The sequence below is a fragment of the Lissotriton vulgaris genome, chromosome 8 (assembly GCF_964263255.1).
Source record: "Lissotriton vulgaris chromosome 8, aLisVul1.2, whole genome shotgun sequence".
Taxonomy (NCBI): Eukaryota; Metazoa; Chordata; class Amphibia; order Caudata; family Salamandridae; genus Lissotriton; species Lissotriton vulgaris.
Genome location: NC_141696.1, coordinates 260,181,741 through 260,200,664, shown reverse-complemented (window position 1 = coordinate 260,200,664; position 18,924 = coordinate 260,181,741).

Sequence of the window (18,924 nt, the reverse complement as noted above, 5' to 3'; positions counted from 1 at the left end):
CAGGTAAGTTCGCAATTTGCGAAATTGTACAAAACCCTCGCGAACTGGCAGAAACCCGCGCAAACACAAAAAAAAAAAAAAATTCGCGAGAATTCGCGGATTTTGCGGATTGCGAGTTCGCAAATCCGCAAAATTCGCGAACGCGAGATTCGCAAAATTCGCCCATGCTTAGTCACCATAACATCAACAAAGTGACGTTCCGGCGGCACAATAGTCCCATTAGGGCCTTAATTTGTAACTCAGTTAGAAGTTATGTTTGAATTATTTCAACAATTTCCAATTTTTTTTTTTTCAAAACAGATTTTATTGAGCAGTTGAAGCAGAGTAAAACTGTGGCTCCCCACAGTCACTAGATCACAACCAAGAGTTATGGTACAGTTTATAACGCATGTACAATGTCCAATCAATAATCGAAAAGCACAAGAAGAACAACCCCTTATCCCACCCCTACCCCACCAACTCCCACTACCCCACTACCCCACAACCCCCCCTATTCCCATACTAACCCCACGCACGTGTGTATGAAATTGTAGGCAAAGCTTGGGTGCGATGTGACAAGTATGCCACGGAACTTAGGCCTACACGGCACATCTCATTCATACGTCTTCCTCTCGTTCTACTGGGGGATCCAATGACAGCCTTCTATAGTCAGCCCACCGCTTCCAGATCTTAAAATGTTTACGGGGGCATCCCCTTGCTTCAAACACTGGTCTCTCGAGCCCCATGTAGTAATCCAGGCCAGCCTTCCATGCAGACAAGGGGGGGCTCTTTCTCCCTTCCATGCCCGGGCCAGGTCTCTCTTGGCCACGACCAGCCCCAACAACAATAAGTGGCGCTTATATATGTTTCCACCAATACCCTCCATGACATGGAGCAGTCCCAGCCGATGAGTACGGGGAAGATCCCACCCCAGGACCTCGGACAAGCAGCCCCATACACCTCTCCAGAAGCCAGACAGTCTAGCACACGACCACACCGTATGCAGCAGCGTACCCAGTGCGGCCCCACAGCGCAGACACTCCGGAGACTCAATCAGTCCCGCCTTCCACAGTCGCTCTCGGGTGTAATAGGCCCTATAAAGATATTTAAAATGAATTAGCCGAAGCCGCATTGCAATAGCAGCCCCTCGCGGGGATTCCAGGGCCTCCCTCCAATCATCCTCATCTAGAGGACCCACATCCACCTCCCAGGCCGCCCTAAGGGGAAGTAATGAGGAGGAGCAATGAGTAACCAGTGTCTGGTAGATGCGGGACACCTTCTTATCCCCTAGGTCTCCCATAAAGACCTTTGCTTCGACCGGACTAAACTCAGGGAGAGACTCCAAGTGAGCGATACTGGGGGTCAGTGCATGACGCAGTTGTAGATAGCGGAAGAATTGAGATTGAGGCATGTGGAACTCCGCGCTGAGCTCCTGAAACGATTTGAGGGTAGTTCCGGACATCACTTGGCCCAACAACGAGATCCCAATGGCCTCCCAGCCATCGAAACCGGCCAGAGTAGAAAGCTCCGGGAGCAGTCCATTGTTCCACAGTGGCGTTTCTGCCGTCAGCTTGCCCCACCAGCCCATTCGGCGCAGCACCTGTCTCCAGACAGCAAAGACCACTTTTGTGACAGACGGTAACGACCCCCGCAGCCGGGCTGAGTATAAGATCGTGTGTAGCGTACTGTCCCCCATGAGCGAGCGCTCCAGAGCATAGGCCGGGTCCCCCCTATCGCCATACCACCATTCATTAAGGATAAGCAGTTGGGAGGCCTGGTAATAGGACAGCAGATCGGAAGTGGCCAGGCCACCGCAATATGTGGACAAGAAGCATGTCCGTAGCGCCACCCTGCCCGCTCCTCCAGCCCATAGGAAGCGGCCCAACACAGAGTTAACCTGTTGAAACCACTGCGGGCTGATAGGGTAGGGGTAGTTCTGCAGCTGATATAGCAGGCGCGGGAGCGCTACCATCTTGAAGATTGCAGACCTGCCAAAGATGGCTAAAGGCATTCTAGACCACGTTTTGGTATCAGCCTGAACTCGCTCCCATACAGGCACAATATTGCGTTCCCAAGCAACTGTCGCAGATTCCGACAGGAATACCCCCAGGTATTTCAGTCCATCGGACGCAACCCGCAGTCCCGCCGCCCAGGGTTCCGTCATGGCTCCACCTCCCAGCACCCACAGGGTGGACTTGTGCAGGTTCAGCCGAAGGCAGGAAACCTCTCCGAATATACGCATCATGTCTAACACTCGGGGCCCCGAGCGTTGCAAATCAGTAAGGAAGAAGAGGACATCATCAGCATACAATGCAATTCTGTCCACTAGATCCCCACTCCAGACAAACCCTCGCATCTGTGCGTCTACGCGCACCCAAGAGGCCAGGGGCTCTATAGCCAGGGCGAACAGGTATGGGGACAATGGGCATCCCTGCCTGGTTCCTCGACCAATCCGAAACTTCTCGGAGATCGCCCCAGCGACCCGCACCGAGGCCGTGATGTCAGTGTACAGCAGCTTAATGTACGACAGAGACACCGGGCCCAGGTTGAGACGGGACAGGAGTGCAAACAGGTACGTCCAACTAACAGAGTCGAAGGCTTTGTCCATGTCTGCCAACAGCAAAGCCGCCTGTTCACCCAGGCCCCCCATGGCGTCTACCGCCGCCTGTGCCCGCCGGATGTTGTGACGCGTCGCCCTACGAGGCATGAACCCGGCCTGATCAGGGTGGACAAGGTCCGTAATATACGGCAGTAGGCGATTTGCCAGGGCTTTTGCTAGGATTTTGGCCTCAATGTCTAGCAGGGATATGGGGCAATACGAGTCATGCCTGTCTGGGGGTCTACCCGGCTTTTGGAACACCACAATTTCCGCATGGTGCCAATCAGACGGTAACTTTCCCGTGGGTCTGTGCCGCCTCGAGCGCACGTCGGTAATGGGACCCTAACAGGAGGTGAAATTTCTTATAGAACTCACATGGGTAGCCACTCGGCCCGGGTGCCTTACCGGTGTTGAGCTGCCCTAGTGCCTCTCCAAGTTCCTCAGCGGTAAGCGGAGCGTCGAGCGCCACCCTGGCCTCATCCGAGACCGTTTTTGGCGGTAGGTCATCAATGAATTTAGCTATCTCGTCTGCTTCCAGACAATCTCGTGGGGCATACTGCTCCTTGAAGTAGCGGGCGAAACTTGCCGCCAGTGCAGCCGGGTCTGTTATCACTGCCCCGTCCTCCGCAGTGAGGCCCGGCAGTGTAGTGGGTTGAAGGCTGCGTTGGCATAGCCTATGAAGCATCGTACAGGACTTATCTCCCCACTGGTAGATTCTGCTTCGCGTGGCGAGCCACGCCTGTTTGGCCTCAACATGTAAGACAGAAGCATAGGACTGTTGCGCCTGCAGGAGCAACCGTATCGCAACCTCGTCGTCCCCTCCCCGGCTTCGCTGTTCCAAGGCCTCTACTTGTGCCGCCGCAGCAGTAATTGCTTCCCGGTGCCTCCGGCGGGCGGCCGTACACCAAGCAATGTCGACTCCCCTTATAGTGGGCTTCATCGCTTCCCAAACCACTACAGCGTCAACATCTTCCACCAGGTTATCCCGCCAGTAATGGTCAACCGCCTCCCGCATGTGCTGGACATATTCGGGTTGTTGTAGGTGCCACGAGGACATCCTCCAGCGGAATGGTTGTCTTTTTGTGTGAAGCTTAATCTTGACAAAGACTGGGGAGTGGTCAGACAGCCCTCTCGGCAATATCCCGGCCTCCCGCACCCTACTCAGGCAAGCACTGGGTACAAACACGTAATCCAGCGCGAGAAGGAGCCATGCACCGCAGATACATACGTGTATTCACGCGCCGCAGGGTGCATATGATGCCACGCATCCACCCAGCCCATACTCTCCACTATGGCATGCAACCGGGTAGGGGAAGGGGGGGGGCAGCCGCTGTCATTTCTTGTCTCCTCTGACGGTCCACACAGACATCCATCATCTCATTCCAATCTCCCCCAACCACCATCAAGGACTCTGGGATATCTTCCCATATGGCAAACAACCTCTCAGACAAGGCCCACTGCAGTGGGGGAGGGGCATAGACACTTCCAAAGACCACTGGTTCAGCACCCACCACCCCCTTGATAAAGATGTATCGGCCCTGCGGGTCTGCCCACTGCTTCTCGTGAACATAAGCCACCCTGCGATATACCAGAATAGCGACACCTCTGGACCCTCTAGTAAATCCGGCATGAAAGACCTGGTGGAATCCAAACCTCTGTAGGCTAAGTACCTTTGACCCAAGCATATGTGTTTCTTAAATTAAGAGCACATCAACTGCCTCCCTCTTCCCCAGCGCAATACCGCCTCACGTTTAATCTTATCAAGCATCCCCCGAACATTCCAGGTTACTACACGGAGGGACTCGTTAGGAAGCGTAGTAGACTGTTCAGCCAGAGTCAAGTGGGTTCCCCCAAGCAGGCCCTCCGTGCCACCCCCACACACCCCACATCCTACTCAGTACATCAGAAAACAGCACGTGCGGTTCCCCCCACCTACCCCAGAACCCCCAAACAACAACATCCACCAACACCCAAACCCAGTCCCCAGCCACCCCCAACACTCCCCCTCTCACTCCCCCCTGTCCCCAACTCCCCCCATCCCTATACCTCATGAAACTCTGAAGTACCTGTCGCGGCATGGACAGCCCCGGACCCAAAACCGAGGGCCCAGGACCAACCATACCAATGGATCCCAACACCCCTCAGAACCGTAAAATCACCCCCCCCCAGTCAACTCCCACAGCGTATGGAGGCTGGTGGCCCCTATCAAGTCGCCTCCCGAACCCCAGCTGTGATACCACATATGATCAAGGCACTTCTCAGAGCAGGCAACTCAGGCATCAGCGGCTCCGCTCGAGACGCAGTCCGGCCGTGGGACCCCCGGCAGTTCAAGTCCACTCCTTCGTAGAGAAAAGCAAACCCTCCCAGGTTTTTCAGCGGCCATTTTCAGAATGATCGGACTCCATTGTCCCGCTGTTCTGTGTCGCGCTGGCGGAGGCGGATCTCTTGCGTGATCGGGACCTCCGATGCCGTCCCCCCCGGGCCGGACGGTCTGTCCGTTCCTGTGACGATCCTCTCGAGCCGCCTGGGTCCAGACCCGGCTGGGCATGTGGCCTGATCCGCACAGTTTCGTCGGTCCACTTGAAGACGTCCTCCGGGGAATGCGGGCCGGGTACAGCAGGGAGTACTGGAGTTTTAGGCCCCGCAGCTTGGCTTTGGCAGCCGAGAAGGACTGGGGTTGCTGCTGTACGAGTTTAGTGTAGTCGGGAAAAATCAGAATCTTCCGGTTTTCATAGGAGATGGAGCCTTTGGTTCTCGCCTCCCGCAATATAACATCGCGATCATGATAATTCAAAAGTCTGGCAATGACTGGTCTGGGACGCTCACCCTCCGGCGGTCTCTGCGTTAGGGCCCGATGTGCACGCTCAATCACGAAGCAGTTAGAGAGGACCCCCGGTGGGAGCCAGCTCTCCAACCACTGGGACAGGAACTGCTCCATATTGTCCTTCTCACATCTCTCCGGAAATCCTATAAAGCGGAGGTTATTCCTGCGTGCGCGCCCTTCAGCATCCTCCACTCGAGACGCGAGGTTCTTTTGGACGTGCTCCATCTCCGCCATTTTCCGTTTCAGGGTCCCGACGTCGTCCTCAACCACCGAGATCCTGGATTCTGTCTCCGTGATCCGTGCCACCGCATTCCGGAGATCCTGGCGCAACAGGGTCACATCTGCGCCAACTGCCCCGATCTTGGCGTCCAGCATGTCCCTGGACTGGGTGATTGCCGCCATGAGCGCCGCATTGTCCGGCCCCGCTCCATTGCCACCACTGGACATGCCAGGCCCTCCACTGGGCCCTGTAAACTTATCAATGGGGCCCTGCTTGGGCGGACCGCAACCTCCCCTGGTCATGGCTGCGCGCAGTCCCACGTTCACCACACCACAAGTTGCTGCGTTCGCGTGGGTCTCTCAGCTCGCAAAAAGCGTCCAACCCAGATCAACACCGGGGGCCCCCCTTAAGCTCCCGGGGGAGGTGGCCGCAGCTCCACAGATTCCGATTGCAGGCGGGCCCCCCGGCCGACCCGACTATGCCACAAATTAAGTCTGAGCCGGCCCAGGTCTTCACCCACTGCGCCGGCCACCATGTGTGTCCAGTCTCGTGGCCCACTCCAGCACACGACCCTGGCTGCACCAACAGTTCGGCAAACCCAGGGAAGTCACTCACTGTGTATGATGAGTTCTGGGGCTGCTTTCCTACCGCCGGCCTCTCACCTGCCCACGAGATGCCCCAGGGGGGGGCCCCCTGCAGCCGCACCAACAATCAGTCGCGGCTCCACGCCAGGGTCGTGATCACTCAGCTCCCGCCGTCAGTCTGCTCCAGTGCAGGTCCGGGGCCGGCCCCCGGGTCGCGAAAATCGAGGCCCCAGCCACCCGCAGTCCACACAGGCCGCAGCGGGTTCACGTCACCTCAGGCACCCCTCCTCACACACCGGATAGCCACTCGGGGCACAGTCACAGCTCCACCAACTCCTGGTGCCTCCAGCGCCGATTCGCCGTAATCCAGGCCTGGGGCCGGCCCCGGGGTCGCGGAACTCGAGGCCCCGGCTGCCCGATGTCTGCACAGGCCTAAGTGTTTCTCCGTCACTTCGGGCGCTCCCCCAACGTCCAGGGCGGCAACCCGGGTCACTGCCACGGCCCCACCAACTCCTGGCACCACAGTCCGGAGCCGGAGTTTCTCCCGGCCGGTCCGCCCACCGGCCACTGCCCACCAGTCTTCCGCTCGGCCACCTGAAAATCGAGGTCCCGGCTCCGCCAACGGGCACCAGGCCGCACTCTCCCACCAATGACCTTGGCGCACTGGATCACCCGGGAGGACAGCTCGTCACACCGGAGAGCCCCAGGTATCTCCGGAGACACTCGCCACACAGGTGGTATGACTCATGGGCTCGGGGCCAGGATAAATAAGCAGATTGTGTCCGGGCTGGCGGGAGCTCTACAAGGCTGTGACCGCCATCTTCGCCTGCTAAGCCACGCCCCCTCAACAATTTCAAATTTTTGACGGTTAAACCTTTATAAATATTTTAGTGTATCAGTACATGAAATAAACAATATTTCACTGAAAAACAGTTTTGAGATGCCATCAATGATGTCATTGAACATGTCATGATGCATGTAATATGTTAGGTCATAAGCAATGCATGGCGGGGTGCACGTTTTTCTTAACTCAGTGAGCTATAACTGTGGCATTTCAGTGTTTGTTCACATTTGACAACCTATAGGTTTCGTTCAGTGAATTGCTTGATTTCTTTTATCTTTTAGGATTTAAACTCACTTTGCATGTGGACCTAACGATAAAGTCCAGGTATCTTTTATTTATTTTTCTTCATTTTTTCCACTATTAGGGGGCTGATTCCGATCTGGGTTCGAGTACCTGCGAGGAAATAGATCTCCAGGAGCAGGAGCGTTACGGAATAATTGTCAAGATTCACGGACATCACAAATTCCGGCTCCCCATAAAGACTCCTTATCCCCAAGGAGGGATTTTTGTACCATTAAAAGAAAAAAAAACCCCGCAAACAAAAAGATTAATATAGATAGGTGGTGTATAAATCAAGACACACTGGTTGTCCCGCGCCGTGTGCCTGAGGACTTCGACTAATTCATTTGGTTATACTGAGATAGAGTTTATGGTCCTGATGAGAACTCAAAAAATATGAAGAGTTCGAAACGCGTAGACCTTGTACTGTTCTATGCCATAAGATTGTAAAAAAATATAAGAACTTCTTGTGAAATTTACAAATAGGTTAAAAAGAATATCTATGGCATTATTGATTGATATTGATCTTTGAAGAATGGCTAATATGTACCTGTTATTGTAGAGTGTGTGAGAGTGTTTGAGTGTTTTGTATAAAAGAGTGTATGTGAGAATGTGGGTAGGGGAGTGTTTTAAATGTATATAATGGGTTTCATAATTTGTATGTTATATGTTTTTGCAAACTGAAAAAAATGACTCTTGAGAAAAATCAAAAAAATCAAATGAAGTAAAAATAAAATGAAAACTAAAGATTCATTCAATGGACTTAGATCTTCTCACTTTTTGCTTCAATCAAGGGTGAGATTTAGATTGTGTGAGAAACAACTAAAGGCAGCATTGGCGTTTTTCTAGTGTTGATATATTAGGCTGTGGCTTGGCCTTGCTGCTTGGGAGCCCATACCCAGTAGTGCTTATTCATGCTTCATCCTAGGCATCCTCTCTTCACACTGGTAAGATGGTGCTACCAGGGTGGACTCAACCTCCATGATGACTTGACGAAAGGAGGGAGTTTTTGCATAAAACTTATAGGACAAAATCCAGTTCTGTTAAAAATACCTTGAGGTTCCTCGGTTATCACAATTATTAGTGAGGACCTCAGGTACATTTAAAAACAAATATGTTGATGGACTCTACTGAGCATAATGTCTCTTAGTCCTTCCTCTAATAAGCCAACATGTTTCTGCCCACACACAGAGCCTAAGTGGTTTGCAGCACTCGTCAGGATTTAAACATGCACTACTGAGAACTACATGACTCACAACATAAGTATCCTTACATGATGCAGAGTCTAAAGTTGTTGAGAAGACTGTTACCCTCGTCTGTGAAATGTACACCATCTCTACTATAGATGCCATCCATATTAAAACGCTGATTATTGTTGTAAATGGACCCCATCCTATAATCTCGTAGATAAGCAGAAACAGCTTTATTGACATGTTTAGCTTTCTCAATCTGTGGACAAAATTGATTGGACCAGTTCCATTTCTGTCTTTGGCATATGTTAGAAAAGACAAAGGCAGTTTGGGGGAAAAGTGACATCAATTCTCCGAAGATGTCCTTCATAAGCATTTCCAGACCTACTCCAGTCAAAGTGCCTAGGTCATTGCCACCCCAGTGCACAATTATGAGGGCAGGGTGTTAGAGATGCAAAAGGGATTTAACCAATGGCATCAATTTGTGCCAATTTAGTCCTCTGTGTCCAATCCATTTAATGTCTACATTTGGCAAAAGCTAGGTCTTTGTCAATGCCACTGTTTTTTGCATAATTTGGCTCCAGAAAATATAGCTGTGTTTCACAATCCACACTCTAAGCATCTTGAAGGGAGGTCTGGATGCACTCAGAAGGTGTCTGCATGTGAAATGGGCAGTTTGAAAACTAAGATTTTTCTAAAATGGTGGATAAGATGCAGTTTTGAAGACAGAAGAAAAATGATTGGCTGTTTTAGAACATTATATATTGACAAGTAGGGTGCATGTTTTTGTGTTTTAAAAGCATGTTTCTTATTGGGTAATAAAAACTGTTTGAAAGGAACACTACATAGGATAAGCTGATACTTTGAAAAGTCAAGCACACTTGATGTTTGAATTTGCAACATTTTGTGCTAAACTTGTGACCTGTGTGTTCAGTTCAGTGTTCCAGGATTGGTTGTGTTTCGGTGCAGTGAATGGATTAGTACATGGTGCTGAAAGGGTTACTAGAGGAGTGTAAAAGAAGTAACAGGGTGTTTGAAAGAGTGTATAGATACTGACTGCAGAATTGAAGGCCTGAATCACAAGTGCGTAGGTGGTTACAAGACTATGTGCAAAACCCAACCACTTATACATTTACCCAGGCACTCTCCTTGCAGCACTCTGATCATTCAGTCTGTACCCAAGTATTCATGCAGTTATCCAAGCCTTAGAACATGGAGTGCTACAAACCTCTGTCCAATGTACCTTCAGTCCTTTAATCACCTATACACTTATCTTTCATACCTTCATTTTCTCAGACAGTATTCATACACTCCAGCAAACACCCTGTAACTGCCCTTGCACTCCTGTAGTGACCCATTCAGTACCTTGTACTAACCCATTCACTGTGCCAAAACAGAACCACTTATAAGTTCACCCAGGCACTCTCTTTGTCGTACTCTAATATTTGTTGTGGTACCAAACTACTCATACAGTGAGCTAGGCCTTAACACATGCATTTGTATAAACTCCTATCCACTATGTATGTAGTCGTCTAACCACCTACACACTTGTGCTTCAGGCCTTCAATTCCCTAGTCGGTATCCATTCACTCCAATAAACACCTTGTCACTCCCCTTGAACTCCTCTAGTGACCCATTCAGCACCATGTAGTAATCCATTCACTGTGCCAAAACCCAACCGGTTATAAATTCACCCAGGCATTCTCCTTGCAGTACTGTAATCATTGATTCAGTACCCAAGTACTAATGCAGTGATCCTAGTCTTAGCACTTGGATTGGTACAAATCTTTATCGAATATGCATGCAATAGTTTATCCACCTACATACTTATCTTACATACCTTCATTTCCCCAGGCAGTATCCATACACTCCAGCAATCACTCTGTCACTCCGCTAGTATTCTACTAGTGATCCATTCAGTACCATGTACTAATCTATTCACTGTGCTAAAGGCTAAACTGTTTATACATTCACCCAGGCATTCTCCTTGCAGTAGTCTAATCATTTAGTTAGTACCCAAGTATTCATGCAGTAATCCAGGTCTTACAACATGGAGTGCTACAAACCTCTATCCACTCTGTATGCAGTCCTTTAATGACCTATACACTTATCTTACACATCTTCATTTACCCAGGCAGAATCCATACACTCCAGAAAACACCTTGTCACTACCCTTGCACTCCTCTAGTGACCCATTCAGCGCCATGTACTAATCCATTCACTGTACCAAAAAAGAACCACATATAAATTCACCCAGGCACTCTCCTTACAGTAGTCTAATTATTCAGTCTGTGCCCAAATACTCATGTAGTGATCCATGGCCTTAGCACATGGACTGCTTCAAACTCTGATCCACTATGCGCATAGTCTTGTAACCACCTACGCACTGGTGATTCAGGCCTTCAATTCTGCAGTCAGTATCTATACACTCTTGCAAAGATCCTGTTACTTCTTTTACACTCCTCTAGTAACGCTTCAGCACCATGTACTAATCCATTCACTGCACCAAAACACAACCAATTATAAATTCACCCAGTCTCTCTCCTTGTACTACTGTAATCATTCAGTCAGTACCCAAGTACTCATGCAGTAATCCAGGGCCTTAGCATATGGACTGCTTCAAACTCCTATCCACTATGCATGCAGTCCTGTAACCAGCTACACATTTGTGTTTCAGGTCTTCAATTCCCTAGTAAGTATCCATACACTCCTGCAAAAACCCTGTTACTCCCCTTGCACTCCTGTAGTGACACATTCATGACCATGTAGTAATCCATTCACTGTAGCAAAACTGAACCACTTATAAATTCACCTAGGCACTCTACTTGTAGTTCTCTAATCATTGTTTTGGTACCCAACAACTTATACAGTAAGCTAGGCCTTAACACATGCACTTGCACTTGTACAAACTCTTTTCCACCATGCATGTAGTCATCTAATCACCTATACACTTGTGTTTTAGGCCTTCAATTACCCAGTCGGTATCCATACACTCCAGCAAACACCCTGTCACTCCCTATTCACTCCTCCAGTCAGCCATCCAACATCATGTACTAATCCAAACACTGCACCAAAGTGAAACACTTATACATTTACCCAGGCATTTTCCTTACAGGACTCTAATCATCAAGTCAATGTCTAAGTACTTATACAATGCCCCATGGCTTAACACAAACACTGGTACAAACCCTTGTCCATTACACATGCAGCCCTCTAACCACCTATACACTTATCTTTACACCTTCAATTACAATTTCAATTAGTAATTACAAAAGAAAGGGGTTACATGGTTTTTACATACAATGTTTTTGTATAGTAAAAGAAAGATATAATTTATGAATTTATTGAAATAAAGTTATTTATATTTATTTTTTACAGATATTTTTCATCATCATTAAAATAAACGTATCATGCCTGAAAAATCAAGAAAGAGAAAAGGACAGAAAAAGGACAATTATTTGAAGAAAATTCCACAACAAGTATTGAATGACCAACAACATGTGTGGAAAAAGAATAAATCATCCGGTAAGACAACAAAAGAATTCATCAATAAACATCCAGGCCTAGAAACAGTGTACAGATTGTACAACGTGCAAAGAATGCTTCGACCAGAACAAACATATGAATAAAAATAAAGGAAGAAATGAAAAATTGCATTCAAAAGACACATTGTATGGTAAAAGAAGGCAACATCTGTATAAAGAAATCAGAAAAAATATTTTTTATAATAGAGTTGTATTTAAGTTACTGAAAGATGTGAAAAAATATAAAAAGAGCACTAATTTATAAAAAGAGGAAGCATATTGAATCCATTGTTCAAAAGGTTTTTGAATTAAAAAGGAAACTATTCATTTTAGTTTTAAACAGAATTTGATCACTAGATAAACCAATGCATTTTAATGAGGCCAAAAGTAAGAAGAAAAGAGTAATTAACAGAATTAATTTTTGTGATTTTTTTGGGGTGAATGGAAACACAATTCAAGTTCAGAGCCTTTCTTTAATGAAGAGAGTTATTTTCAGACCAATAATTTTTTACATGCAGTTGATACCAGTGGTCGAGGTTAGAAATGGTTGTCCAGTTGAGAAAGAGAAGATGGTTCCCAGGAATGCAGAACAAGTGATCACTGATGAAGTTCTAAAGAGCCGTCCTAAAGCCCCAGTGTACACTTGCGATTGCAGTAGTATTTATAGAATACGTCAAGAATCTATTGATATTTAACGCAATTTCGTACAAGAATATAGTGAAAATTTTTTAAACAAAAGATTAAGATGTTGCAAAGACTAGATCTTTGCAGAGTGAGAAAAATACTGGTTTGCAAGGTCATTCTCTGGCTTGTATTTCTAGAAAAGTATGTCAAACTTTTTTCATCGTTTTTCTCAGGATGTTAGAAGTACATCATTCTCAAATGCGGAAGTTAGTCAGAAGATTGTATTATACAAAAAGTCCAGCATTAATGTTAAATGAGTTGAACAGTGCTCTTTTACGTCGGTCAGTATCAGATGTGAAGAAGGTTTGTGATGAATTTGAGTTTTGTTACTTTGGTCCTCAACAAGAGAGTGCAGAAACTGACACATTAATAGAGGAAAATGTTGATGAGAATGTGCAACATAGTACTACACAAAATGTTGAAGAACAAATTACAAAGCTTAAGGTGATTCCAGGTGAAAGGCCAAATTATTCTTGTATTTTTTGTCAGCGAACTCACTATGAAAATCAGACTAGGACTGTTGATCTGTATTTAAAAAGTGAAAGAGAAAATAATAATAAGTGGAAGGAATTTGCAACCTATTTTTTGGTAGAGAAGTGTTTTGATTTGGGTTCTGATCAGCGTATTTGTAAATATTGTTATAACAAATTAGACAGTAATTTGGCTCTAGGGATCTCCCCAATGTCTGGAGAGACAGGTCAAGCTGACCTAGAGGTTTTTCATACGCCAAGTGAGTTGGTGTTACCAGTGTCTTCTTCATTGGTTCTGGCTCCTCCACTGGCTCCCCCTCTACCTCTTGCTCCACCTAGCGTTGCATCTGGGTTGAGTTTGCAGTCAGTCATTCGAGATGCAGGTGCAACGGCATATGTAAGGGCCGAGGGAGAATATGATACTGCCCTTGATGCAACTCAGGTCTCGAATACTGACCTGGTGACCACACTTCAGGCCTCCTTTCAGGCAATGTTTTCAACTTTGGTCGCAGACATTAAAAAGGGCTTTGAGACCTCTGCTTCAAACCAAGCTGACATCCGATGTTTTTGTCAATCTCTGGATAGTAAGCTTGGTGCCCTCACCACCAGGACAGAAGTTCTGGAAGATTCTGTCACAGAAGTGAACATCAATCTAGGCGCAACAAAAGCGGAAATAGTGAATCTTAGGCAAGAGAATCAGAGCTTGTCAGATAGGATGGAGACATTAGAAAACCATGCCCGGATGAATAATCTGCGTATTTTGAATATACCAGAGGATAAAGAGGGATCAGACATCAAACAATTTGTGGTCTCTCTGTTAAAGGAAGCACTGCGGTTAGACCTGACTGAACAGGAAATAGCCTTAGATATCCAGCGCATTCACAGAGAGCCTTTTCGAAGGAATCCCCAGAGAGTAAAACCTAGAAAGGTCTTGGTTAATTTTCTCACCTACTCAGTCAAAGAAACTATTTTGAACATTGCGCTGAAACAGAAGGTGGTCAACGCTAAGGGTTTCAATTTTCAGATTAGATCTGATCTATCTAGAATCACACTCGATAAACAATGGGAACTTGGAAAGAGGTTGGAAGCCTTTAGAAGCCAGGGGGCTGTTGCTCAGTTGGTATTTCCAGCAGCATTAAGAGTTATGTACAAGAATACCATGCATAACATAAGATCAGTGCAGGCTGCAGATGAGTTTCTGCTGACAATGGGTAGGGGAGAGAAGCCTGCTAATTAGTTGGTGATCTCTACATATTTCGTAGGTTTCTTGTAGTTCTTTTTGCTTCCTTCTCAGGTCTGGACAGATGCACTAATAGTTAACTAAAGGTTAACCTAAGATTCTGCTAAATACTATAGACTCTCCGCTGACGCTTGTATAATAAAATAGAAAAGAAAAACTAGGAGATTCATAGATGTATATATGTATAGAATAGTATTGTGGTGGAAATTCAAAAAAAAAAAGAGATGTAAGGAAAAAAAGAAAAAAAATTTACTGTTTAACACATCTCTGTTCTACCTAGTGACAGGCCTGGTCACTGTATTCACCATATTCACTTAAAGGTCATATTGAAGGGTGTCATTTCACGGAGCAGAGAGTAATATTGTTTAGGGCTTTAAGTTTTTGTCTTGTTGATACCACCTTCTTTTTGGTTATTGTCCCCAAATTTTGTGGTTGGTCGGTTACGGCAGGGGTCCATAGCAGGGAGCTATCTCTCTGGTTTTCCAGATAGATAGAGTGGGGGTTCTCCAAGGGAGGGGGGTCTGGAGGGGGAGGGGGTTAGGGGTGAAAAAACTAAAAACTGTCCTCTAAAACGTCCCTTAAAACATCATAGAGAGGTGAAAAACAGATGTAAGCTAATGCATAACTTATATATAGGAGCATGGCAGGATTGGTATTTGGCTCTCACAATCTTTTTGTTTAGGCAGGAATTTTTTTACAATGAATAAACTCCGTATTTTGTCCTGGAACACTAATGGACTTCGAACTTGTCCAAGAAGAAATAACATTATGCAATATCTACGAGACTCTGCTGCGCAAATAATAGTGCTCCAGAAGACACATTTAGCAGAAACGGAAATACAAAATCTGTTTGGAAAGAATAAGTGGGTAGACTTTGGTGTTGTCACATCACAATCATCACATATTAGGGGGGTGGCCATCCTCTTTAAAAAATCTATAAGGGCAAGGTTGGTCTCTAAGCAGGTGGACCCATATGGAAGATGGGCCATAGCCTATATTATTATTTCCGGTACTCCATTTACTATAGTAGGATACTATGGCCCGAATCAGGATGATCCATCTGTCTTAGCCACACTCTTTTCACAATTATATCTATTCCCAGAGCCGGTCATCTTGGCAGGTGATTATAATGTAGTCCTGGATCCTGTGTTGGATAAATCACCTTCCAATAGGGCCATAACTTTATCTAAGACTAGGACATTTTTGTTGGATAATATGAGAGCCCTAAATTATAATGACATATGGAGGACACTCCATGGGTCTCAAAGGGGGGGTCACATTCAGGAATTATACATTTCACCATCAGTCTCGAATTGATTTTATTTTGATCAGTCATATTTTGGTTAAACAGGTTAAAGCAGTGTCTCATCTACCTTTCCACCTTTCCGACCATACAGCCATTCTTCTTGAGCTTGAGGTAAGGTCAAGGGCCCCCCTGAGAAACTGGTCTTTTGACAGATCAATCTTTGCCTCTTCTGACATTACTGAGGCATTAAACCATGAAGTTAAGCTTTTTTGGGAAAATAATCAGGGCTCAGCCCCACCTGGCATTGCATGGGATGCGTTTAAAGCTACATTAAGGGGTTATCTAACTAATAAATCTGCATATAAAAGCAAGATGCACAGGGAATCTGTAGCCTCACTCGAATTGGAGATTGTGGGAGTTCAAGCAGAGATTGATAGGTACCCAGCAACACCATGGGCCTCACTAGAGGACTTAAAGGACAAGCTGACGGTTCTAAAAGGAAATCTTTCCTCAGTCCTGAATGCACGGGTCTTGGAGAGATGGGAGGCTAGCAAACTGGCCCATTTTGAATACGGGGAAGGTGCGGGTAAGCTCCTGGCCTGGAAGGCGAAGACAGACAGGGTCCGAAATAATATTAGCTCTATTTACAAGGATGGAATGATACACTCTACAGATGAGGGAATTAGTGGAGCTTTTAGGTGCTTTTTCAGCAAAATTTATCGTGAGGATAAGAATGTACAACCTAATCAAGCAATGGAATGGTTATCGGGGATTCCTCTTCCGGCCCTACTATTAGAACAAAGGAATGCTTTGGAGGGCCCCGTCACAGTGGAGGAAGTACGCACTGCTATTTTTAAAAGCAAAGAAGGCAGGGCTGCATGACCTGACGGGTTACCATCTGAAATATATAAAGTAACCTGTTTAACAACTCTTCCTTACTTAACAAACCTGTTTAATAGTATTCTACTGAAAGGTGCTTTGCCCCCCACCTCATGGGATAGGGCCTCCATAACCTTGATTTTAAAACCGGGCAAACGGGCAACTAACTGTGGGTCATATAGGCCGATTTCAATCCTTAACACAGATTACAAAATTTTTGCATCGGTGCTTGCAAATAGATTGGGAGGGGTGGCGAATAATATCCTGCATCTAGATCAGAAGGGATTTGTAAATGATCGGCAGCTTTATGAGCTGACTTATGATCTCATCGGTGCAATAGACATGGCCACGTTCGCATCCCTTCCCTTAGCAGTTCTCACGCTTGATGCCACAAAGGCCTTTGATAGGGTTAATTGGGTTTACCTAGCGGAGGTTCTGAAAAAGTTTAATTTAGGCGATAATTTTAGGCGGGCTGTAAAATTATTATACAAAGACCCTTCCGCCTCATTATTGGTCAATGGGAAACTTACTGAGCCAATAAGTATCACGCGCGGAACCCGCCAAGGGTGTCCCCTCTACCCCCTTTTGTTTGACTTATATATAGAACCTTTTGCACAATTCATTCATGATAACCCTAATATTAAACCTTTTATTTTTGAAGGGTGGGAGCGAAAACTCGCACTATATGCGGATGATGTTCTCATCTTTTCATCCGAGTTGAGCTCGGCATTTCCCACTGTAATAGCCATTGCAGAAGAGTTTGGGGCAATATCCAGTTATGAAGTCAATGCTTCTAAGACCGATATCATGGTTTGGAATCATGCTGTGCCGGTGGCAGGGGCACATCCTGGTTCTATTTTGAGATATTTGGGCTTAAATATCTACACGGATATTAATAGGATTGCCCCTTTAAATTTTGCCCATGTGGCCAAGGAGGCTCGCAGACTGATGAGAACATGGCCAGCTCTCCCTATTTCCTTGATAGGTAGGTCCAACCTGGTTAAAATGACTATTTTACCTAAGTTTATGTTTTTGTTTAATACTATCCCTCTTTTCTTTGATCCACACATGATTGCAAAATTTCAAACATTTATATGGAATAGTCATACACCCAGACTGGCCTGGAAGAAGATAAGACGTCGGCGAGAAAAAGGGGGCCTTGCAGCACCAGATATGCAATATTACGGTTGGGCCTTTCAATTTTCTCACGTCAGGATGCTTTTAAAGACCCCTAATAGCACGGGTTGTGGGAAACTATTCTCAGGACTTCTTAAGGGGGAAAAAGTTAGACCAGCAAATTTTTTGTTAAAGTTTGGTGACCCTAAATACTTCAAGAAGGTCAAGCTAAAGATATTGAGGGACCTAGCTAGAACATGGGGTAATTTTAGACGTGGACTCAAGCTGGATTACTATCATAGCAGGGCTCCACTCTGGGACTCTCCGGGATCCCCATCTTGGCTTTTAGATAGTTTAGCTCTATCTGTAAGGGAGGCCGGATTTTTATCATGGGGGGACCTGTTTGTTGAGGGTGTCTTACTTTCTTGGGAGGCTCTGAGTTCAACAATAGGATCCCGCTTCTCAAGATTTAAATACCTTCAAATTCAGAGCTGGGCTCAGGCTTATAGTCAGGTTAGGGGCAGATTTAAAATAGGTGCTGAGAGTAATCTGGTAACCCATCTGATAGTCAAATTACCTTTCAAAAAAGAGATCACATTTTGGTACAACCTTATGATAGACGAGACTGATGGTGAATTTTTGCTCCCCCATTCGCTCTGGGAAACATATATCACCAACATCGATTTGGAGAGTTTGTAGCTAGAATCGTTTAAAATTTTGGGGGATACTGTGAAACCTTCGTGACTCCGCCGTAACCATCTGTTCACATTGCACAGGGCGTACTATTCCCCACTACGTTTATCTAAATTCCCCAACAATGCTCTGGTTGCCTATACCAGATGCGGCCTGGTAGCCGCATCAGATGTCCATATGTTTCTTGAGTGTTCTTTTTTAACATCATTTTGAAATGAGGTCTTCCTTTCTTTAGCGGTAGGATGCCAAATCAGTCCATGCCCTGTGTTAGTTTTTTTTGGTATTCTACCAGAGCTATGTGGCATAGGTAAAAAAATAAATTGGTCTTCTAAGGTTGTTTGCTGGCTAGAAGAGAAATATGCAAACGTTGGAAAGATAAGACACCACCTCTCTTTACCGAGTGCCGTGCTTCTATGCTACAAACATCAAAATTGGACATGATTAGAGCTGGGAACCAAAATAAGAGAAGATTTTGGCTATTATTGAAATGGTAATCATGGATCAGATCATCATGGGGGTTTTTTTTCATTCTTTTTTTTTCCCCATGTCCTAT